Genomic DNA, 9,193 nt, shown 5'->3' on the forward strand with positions numbered 1-9,193 from the left:
CTACCCAGGAAGTCACTCTAAACCTGATGAATACGTTACTCATTATTATACACAACAAATTTAAATAACACAAAAATAAAATAAAAAAAATATGTAAAAACAATAGTTAATAACAAAACTAAGAATTTGGATAAAAATTCCAGCTACAAATTAGGTGGATAATTCCAACACACTGGGTGGTCCCACTTGTGGTAAACAACCTAAATAATTAAACTAAATAAATAAACCTAAATAAATACGCCTTGTTATAACCATTTAAAACAGTTTCCCCCATAACCCCTCCTGGTCACAGTCCATTTCCCATAGCAGTAAAAAGCAACACAGCTATAACTGTGATCACCACTAGATGTCTTAGACGAGGCTTCTCATCCAGGGAAAAGTGGGCTCTTTTAATCAGTCCTGGTAAATCAGTGGAACAGCCAATGAACAGAAAAAGCTGCTGCAGATGAAGGGCTCCATTTGTTTCCTTTACTGGCAGATTATTCTCTTAAGCAGTTGCCTTCTGAAAATACACTTACTGCAAACATATGTGATTAGGTGTCCTCTTACCCTCCATGCTTGTTTGTTTTCTCTGAGCCCACTCCCTCTCAGGGCTGCCTACACCTCCCAACACATCCACCTGCAGACAGGGGCTTCCCTCTGCAGGTATCTGATTCTGTGGCTTGAGCTGTTCCCAACTTGGATTTTACCACAGCATCCTAGCCAGACACAACCCACAGCCCAGTCATTAACTCGCTAAGAGCTCTGCTGCTTCTCCCAGCCCTAGCGAGGCTACCAGCCTTGCTTACCAGCCCCTCCCTACACTTTCCCTGGCACCTATGTCCCTGGTTGCACAACTCTGAACCCAGTGGGGAAACAGCTTCTCACGGGATGACACAGGCTCTCCCCTGTCCTGATGCTCTGCTCTCCAGGCAAGTTTCAGCACGGTCTCTCCTGGCTTGGGCTGAGTCTGCCCCTTCCTCCAGGGCTGGAGTCTACTCCTCTTCCCCCTTTTATGAGTTTTTATGGCTCAGTAGCAGCCAATCAGAGCCCTTGGTTTTCAATGCAGGCTCTTATTAAACACTCTAATAAGAAGTATGCATTGTGCACCGCATACCCTCCTGTCTGGTAAGGGTTATGTACCTTCTGAAAAATTTTGCTGCCCCTTTCTTGCAGAGCTCTTAAGCACAGATCACCCACTCGGCTTGCAGCCAGGTGAACTTTGTAGCTATTACACTTTGGTAGTCCATTTTAGATCAATCTAACTGTCCTGAATGTCTGTACAATTTGCACTTAGTTTGACCTAACTGGTGTAAGGTCTGCACTTGGGTGAACTAAATTAGATCAGGTGGCCATTTTTAATGCAATCTGACCTCCTGCTAATCTACCCAAATGTCTGTACCTAGCCTCAGAGGTCAACTGAACTTGTCTGGTCTCACCAGACTAGACCCTGTGCAGAATTGGGGTGGGGATGGTGGAATGGAGGGGGAATGCAGAGGGTGGCCAGAGGCATATCTGAAGCTCCAGGTGCTGATCAGGACCTAGGGGGAGAAAACAGGGGAACTCAGTCCTGGCAGCTGCAGGTTTCAACTACACCAATGTGGGAAGGAGACAAGAGCTGGAGCCAGGGCAGCTCTAGGTTCCCAGTAACTATTAGGGATGGTGTCCCCCAGATGAGAAACTAAGTCTCACCTGCCCATCCCAGGTGTTGCTAAATGCCATGCCGAGCAAAGACATAACACCATAATTTGGGGATAGAGGGGTGTCCCCTGTCCTTACCCCCCGCTTCTTTCCCCCATGCACTTAGATGCCAGGACTCGAGAGCCTTCATGATGTCACTGCCTAACTCCTAGCCCCTTTCCACTGAGCCCAAGCCTGTAGCTGCTGGGGTAGCATTGTAGCTGAACCCATTATAGCGCCCCCCAGCCACGGTTCCACCCCCCCCCGACCCTTAATCAATACCCAGGGATCATGCCTTTCTTGCCCACCCTGTTATGTTACTAACTAGATTGGTAATAGCCACCTCCTAAGTACACATGACAGTTTCCATTACTTGTGGAAACCTCTAACTTATCGTTGGAGAGGACCTAAGAGGTGCCTGGGTGCATGGTCTTTAGCTATGGGATCTGAACATGACTTTGGGAAGAAGGAGCCATTCAACAGGAATACATTTTAAATTACTTTAGTTCTGGGAGTGGAGTCAGAGAACAGTCTGAATGCAAGGTCCAGGAGTTAAAAGATGAATAGAACTGGTAATCCTACAAGTCTGCATTACAAATAAAAACTATTTTATGATGGTTGGGAGGAAATGGATGTCTGGAGACAGGGTAGGAAGGTCCAAGGTAAGAGGAAATAAATTTGCAATGCAACTTCTGAAAAACCTACATGCCAGTCATATAAAACTTCTTTATTCCAGAAAGCCTTATACCGTATGGGCACATCCACACATGCAAGCACGTATGCTAGCAGCAGCTCAGATAGAAGCGGTGCAAATTTGAGCTGGGGCTTCTTGCTTCAGCTCACGTGCTTGGACATGCACTTTAGTGTGGAGCAAATTGTGCCACTTGGGGCAAAGTAACCCTGCCTGGCTCCTCCCCAATCTTCAGCCAGGGAGAGCTAGAGCCTGGGGCCAGCACCTGTGCTGTCCCCAGCAGTATAAAAAGCTACCCTGGCAAGTAGCTCAGGGCTACTAGCTCACAGGAGCTTCTGGGGCCCAGCAAATTGGTACCTGGGGACACTACCCCTTGTGCCAGCTGGAGTGCTGAAGCAGCCCTGAGAGTTCCCTGCACCTTCTACCCACTGCAGCAGTCTGGCAGCAGGGGTGCTGCCTAGCTCTGACCAGCTGTGCCAGACCCAGACGGGGACTGCATAGCCAGTGGAGGCATCTGCCCCTCTGGGCCAGCTGCCAGTAGGATGTGGTTGCAGGGTTGGCCTCTGTGCGGCACTACTGCCATGTGTGCCCCCTGCCCAGGCATCTGGGCAGCTATCACCTGAAAGATGTTCCGGGTGTGGTGGCCTGCTTTGAACTATCAAAACATGTCCTCCTGGCCCCATTTGGCCAGGAGGTCAGCCACAGCCAGCTGGGTCCAAGGTGCCAGCTCTAAGCATGCAGGGTCCTGCAACTGGCTTCCCTATCAGGAATTCTGGTGTTCCCTATTGGAAAACTGAAAAATCCCTGATAAAAAAATCCCGAAGTCACTCTGTAAAATACCCACAAATCCATGTTCCTCTACAAGTAAAACAAAAAATCATTATAAAGAGAGATTAAAAGTGAGACAGAGACAGCAATCAGTTGGACAATGTTTTATTGATATATCTTACAGTGTTAAAGCAAGTCTCTTATCATAATAAAAAAGTGAACTCTAAATACGTTTCATGCATTCATGAATATGTATTTTGCTTCCCTCCCACAGGGCAATGGCCCCCACACAAGGGGTTCAGCCCCCCAACAGGGTGTTCAGCCCCTACACAAAGGGTTCGCCCCCCCCCAACAGGGGGTTCAGCCTCCACACAAGGGCTACAGCCCTCCAACAGGGGATTCAGCCCCCACACAAGGGCTATGGCACCCCAACAGGGGGTTCAGCCCCCGAACAAGGGGTTTGGCCCCCCCAACAAGGGGTTCAGCCACCACACAAGTGCTATGGACCCCCAACAGGGGATGCAGCCCCCACACAAGGGGTTCAGCCCCCCAACAGGGGCAAAATGGCCCCCACAGTGGCTACCACCTCCCTGCAAGGCCCACATGCCCCACCCCAGCCCCCCAATTGCTGCCCCACCTGGCCCCATCCCCCACCAGCTGCTGCAGCCCCCCAATGGCTACCCCACCCAGCCTCACCCCCCAACTTGTACCCCCAGGCCCCTATGGCCTCCCCCAATAACTCCAGGCACTGTCACCTAAAAAAAAAACCCAGAAAAAAAACAAAAAACAAATGGAAAAAAGAAAGCCTCTGCTTACCTTAGAAGCAGGGGTGGGGCGGGGGGGCTCCAGGGCCTCCTGCCAGAGCCCCCCCTGCTCCAGGCAGCACAGGACAGCAGGGGGGCATCAGGGTCTGGGCTGGGGCCACTGGGGCTGTCACCCTGCCCCGCAGTGTGCAGGCGGGGCCCCAGTCAGCCTGATGGCAGCCAGACTGCTGGTAAGTGCCAGGGGTTTTTTTGGTTTTGTTTGTTTTTAAACTATGGGGGAGGGACAGGGATTGGGGGGGCTTTGGGGGTTGGGGTAGCTTGGGCCAGCCAGGGCAGGGGTCAGGGGCCTCGGGAGGGCTGGTGGGGAGGGGGCCAGCCAGGGCAGGGGTTGGGGGGGGGGCTGGAGGAGTGGACGGGGCATGCAGTGTCCCTCCCATGGTCCCCTTCCCCCTCCTCCAGCCCCCCCTCCCCAACCCCTTGCTCATTGGCACTGGAACCCTGATGCTGAAACACACAGCCTGGCTGTCCACGTGTTTCAGCACCAGGGTGAGGGGCGAACCACTGAGATGCTGTGGCAGCCGGAGCATCTCCATGGAGGACCCAGCCTCCAGTTGCCTCAAGGCACAGTCCGGGAGTGTGCCCTGCTTTGCTTTTTTAAACTTCGATGTTTTTAGACCCCTGGATATCCAATGCGGAGAACATTTTTTCATTCCTGCACGTGCCTGTTGCCCCACCTCAAAGGGGTTTGAGGTGAGGGAAGAGGGACGTGCACGCTCGTCTGGATGCGCCCTACATGAGTAGTTCAACTAAAAATATACTTATATAGGAAACTTTGCAGGAGTAAGTAAATTATATATTATTCTTACTATTTATGCACTAGATTTTATGTTTTACTCTCATGCTCTTTTAAAATTTTACCTGAATGAAGAAAAAAGGTCCTGGAAATGTTTGTCAATTAAATTGAAGGATCTTTATTAACTACTTTAATTGCAATTTTGTAGAAATACAACCTTATGACCTGGTTTGTGAGTGACAGCTGAGTCAGAGTGAAGTCAGAGACCTATTCACTTCAGGGTCATATGTTATTTATACGCAGTGCTTAATTTTAGTTAATGGTTTAGTTGTAATTTAAAGAGATGCCATTGGAAGGTCATCACCACTTTAGGTAATATTGATTACAACTCATTTGCAAACTGGGATACACACATACATGGCAATATCATTTTGAAAGTACTTACATATATTGATATTATCATGTTATGTCTCAGCTTGTACTCAGACAAAGTTAAAAGACATTAGTAACTTAGATTGCCTCGTTTTTGTAAACTGAAGTTTACTTACAACATTTAAAAATACATAACAAGCAATTTACAACTTACGAGTGCATTGTTGGACTGAGCCTGAAGTAAAAACCAGGTCTCCTATGTCCTGAACAAATGTTTTAACTAATAGCCTGTTGTGCAAAATGTGCATACTTTCACAGATCGGATAGGATCACATCAGAGCATAGATGACTAGGTAGCTGTTATGTATCATTTCTAAGTATGCAAAGTAGCCCAAGTTAGTAATTTTTCAGGCCAAAATGGAAATATGTAAGGAATATAGATGCCTTAGTGATTTTATGGCTGCTGAATGAGGTGGAATAGGATTACTTTTAATGACTTTGATGCCTAAAATCTGTAAAAGTCCTACTTGGATGTCTCAGAGGTGGAGTAGGACCTGGACCTTTATTTTCTCAGAGAGTTTTATTAGAAGAACAAAGTAAAGCAAACAATACAGCTTCCATTATCTTTCTAGAGGAGTAAGTTAGCAAGTGTTTTCCATTTGATTATATATATATATATATATATATATATATATATATAGATAGATATAGATATATATATATCTATATCTATATATATCGGGTAAGTAGGTTTGTTTTTGTATCTTACAGTAAGCTGTAGTTGCTTGTTATATACTTTAAAATATTCATAGGACCATAGGAATGGAAAGGGCCTCACAAGGTCATCTAGTTGTAAGTAAACATCACTGCAGCTATGCCGTTTATACATTTTCTATTAAATTGTCATTGGATAAACTGATATGTGCAGAGAACTGATGCCAGAACTCAAGGGTCTCACTTTTTCATGGCAGTGACCACCTCACCACAGAGCACAGAGCTAGACTTTTGTTTGCTTTCTTTCTCAAGCCATAGAAATTTTGTTTCTGGCTGCCCAATGTCAAGAGGAGTAGTGAAGGATATATAGCCTTGCCTAATCTGGGTGTTAGGCCAGTCCTAGAAAATAGAATTGCAGGTTCAATTAAACCCAAATCTCCCATGTCTTGAGCAGATGGATTACTGGGCAAAAAAAAGGTAAACTACCATTCTTTTCTCGTTTGCTTCGCATTGAAGTAATGTGAAGTAATTGTATGTACACTTGACATCTCCATCATATCAAGGTCCAGCTCAATCCTGATGCCTAAGGCTAAGTACAGGCTTTAAACAAGCCCATGGCAGAAGTGCTCTAATTTCAAGCTTTATTCTAAGTGCCCATGGTTAGGTTGAGAACAAGCAGAACACACATTAGTCCTTGTGGTGCTGGGGTGGAGGGAGCTCAGAGCCTGCCTGCATGGCCCAAGACCAGTAGGTAGCAGGGACTCTTGCATGCTTCCCAGCAAGCCCTGTGGGCTCCGCAGGCTGCAGAAGACTCCCAAGTGGAGCCAAATGGCCAAGCCACCCCTGATTGGCTGGTGGAGATGTCCCGGCCACCCACGTGGATCTGATGTGGCAATGGCTCATTATGGTCATGAGCCATCAGCCAGCTATCCGGTGCATGCCCGCTCAGTGCGCCCTGCACCTGCTAATTGTGTGTGCATGTCCTGGGTGCCTAAGTTCTGTGTTTGCTGAATGCCTAGGTTCTCTGTGTGGATACTCTGTATATGTGTGCCTGTCCCAGATGTCTGTAATCTGCATGTGCATGAGCACACACTTGTGTGTGTATGCGTGTATGTGTCCCAGAAGCCTGTATTCCCCCTGTAACAGGGCCCCTACTCCCCCTGTAATAAGACAGCCCTGGCCTAATCCACCTCCTTCACCACCCTCTTTCTACACTTGTTCCTCTGCTACCTTGCTGTGTATTTACTGGTGTTTCCTTTCCCTAGTAGAGGTCCCTTCCCTCTTTCCCCTTGCTCCTTCTTCATCTCAGTCCTCTCTCTCTGTCTGCACCCCAGTGGTGACTCTAGAGCCAAACCCACCAGAAGCAGGGACCTGGAGCAAGGTGGCCACCAGGTCCAGATGCAGGCAGAGCCAGAGAACCCAGGCAGAGGAAATTGCAACAAGATGGTCACTGCATCCAAATACAGGCAAAACCTGATGTTCCAGGGAGAGGAAGTAGAGAAGTCATGTGGCCCAGTGAGCTCTGTATAAGCCCATGCCTCAGGCCAGAGAGGCAACCTAGCTGTGGAAGCTACTGGGGATGGAGCTCTTTGTGAGAGGCATGAGGACTGGAGTCCAGACTGCAGAGAAGACTTGAGGCAACCTCAAGTGAAGGGAAGCTGGGAGCCTGCATAGGAAGCAAGTTAAGTACCCTGGGTGCTTTCTGTTTTGGCTTTTGTTTTTCTATGTGGAGCACACCACCAAAGGGTGTGGTGATCCCGTATGGGACATCCTTTCGAACTGGGACTGGTCCTTGCATGTTTGGGGGTTTCATCTCTCCCTTTCCCCCTGGAGGTCAGGGTTGTGGCTACAGGGGTAAAGGAGGCCATGGAAAAAGGGTGACTGAGTGGGTCACCCCAGGCTTGAAATTGTGTTGGGTGGAACGTGAGGCCACAGAGTGAGACTACTACGTGTTCTGTGGCCACAGGACACTGAACTTGACTGAATTGTGAGACTGCAGGGGGCAGGGGTTCCTTAGCTGTTGACATACTGGATATTGCAGGTGCTGATACCTGAGGTCATGGGGAGTGACTGGAGCTGAGCTAGGAGCTTGTGGCTCTGAACAGTGGGCCCTGGGATAGAAGGCTCAGTGAAAGTACAATTAGGATGAGGCAGAGGGGGAGCCTTGGACCAGACAGGGCCTCTTTTCCAAAAGCATGATTTACCTTCTAGATAATCTCCCATGCCTTGATGTTAAAATTAACATGTTGGGCAAGACTACTGGATAGGGGAGAGGACGGAGGGTGTAGGTGCCAGTAGTAGACCCCTAGAGGTGGGTACCATATAGCAGCACTTGCAAGTAGCCTACACTATACCCCTTCCCCCACCCAGGGCTGAAGCCCTGGCTAAGTAACTCCTCCCCCACCTGGACTGAGCCCTTCCTATATGAGCATGACATGGGGGATGAGTGGGGTGCTGCAGAGCTCCATGGGTTGCTGTGTTGCCTAAGTTTTGAATTACACTGAGCCAGCCTGTAAATAGTTAAATATGTTGTATATAGTTGGAACATGTGCAGTTACTGTAGCGTCTGGAAGCTTCCAGAAGGAGTGAACTCCTGACCTGCTGGCTCGATTTACCAATTTAGGCATGCCCAGCAGAGAGACTTGACTCGTGGGATGGGTGTGTCTTTTCTGAAGCAAAGGGGAGTGACACGGTGCAATTGACAGATGAATGTAGAGAGGGGTCCAAATGATATGATTGGTTTTGACATGACTGACACTGAGCGATAGGCCCTTTGCTTCAGAGGGTTGGCTGTTGAGAATGGGGTGATTGTGGCATATACAAATCTAGAACGTTAGTGTGTGAATGAGGGAGTGTGGGTACATGCGAGGATTTTGTGAGGGTCTGCCTGTGCGGTATTGCTGTGTTGTATCTTTGAGTGTGAAAGAGTTTGTGTGGTAGACACTGCGGTTCTTGAATGTGTTTGGTTCCGTTGAGTTATTTGATTCAACCTTGTGAGTGGACATAGATTGTGAGTTTCAGTGAGGCTGGTAGTTCACCCCATGGAGGGAGCAAGACACCATCCACTATAGCCCAATCTCTCACATTGGTTTCCTGGACTCTTCCTGTTTTCACCTGACTTGGTTTGGCTTCCTCTTGACTCTGGATACCAGACTGACTTTGATTTCACTTCCTGTTCATCACTTTAATATTGGTAAAGTATAAACTGTATTTGTGTGTTTCCTGTGGCTGTATTTGTTAAATTATTGTTGCTGTTATTGTCTCTTACCTCTGTAAATATTCCCTGTTATTTTCTCAAAAAATCTCTGTTCATATTTTTAACTTTTACATCCAATTCCCTGTATGTATCAATAATAACATCCTAACAAATGTATGAACCAAGGTGTATAAAATGTGAAAAGAACTATTGTTCAGGGCTACTCCTCGTGTTCA

The sequence above is a fragment of the Alligator mississippiensis genome, chromosome 9 (genome assembly GCF_030867095.1).
Source record: "Alligator mississippiensis isolate rAllMis1 chromosome 9, rAllMis1, whole genome shotgun sequence".
NCBI lineage: Eukaryota > Metazoa > Chordata > Crocodylia > Alligatoridae > Alligator > Alligator mississippiensis.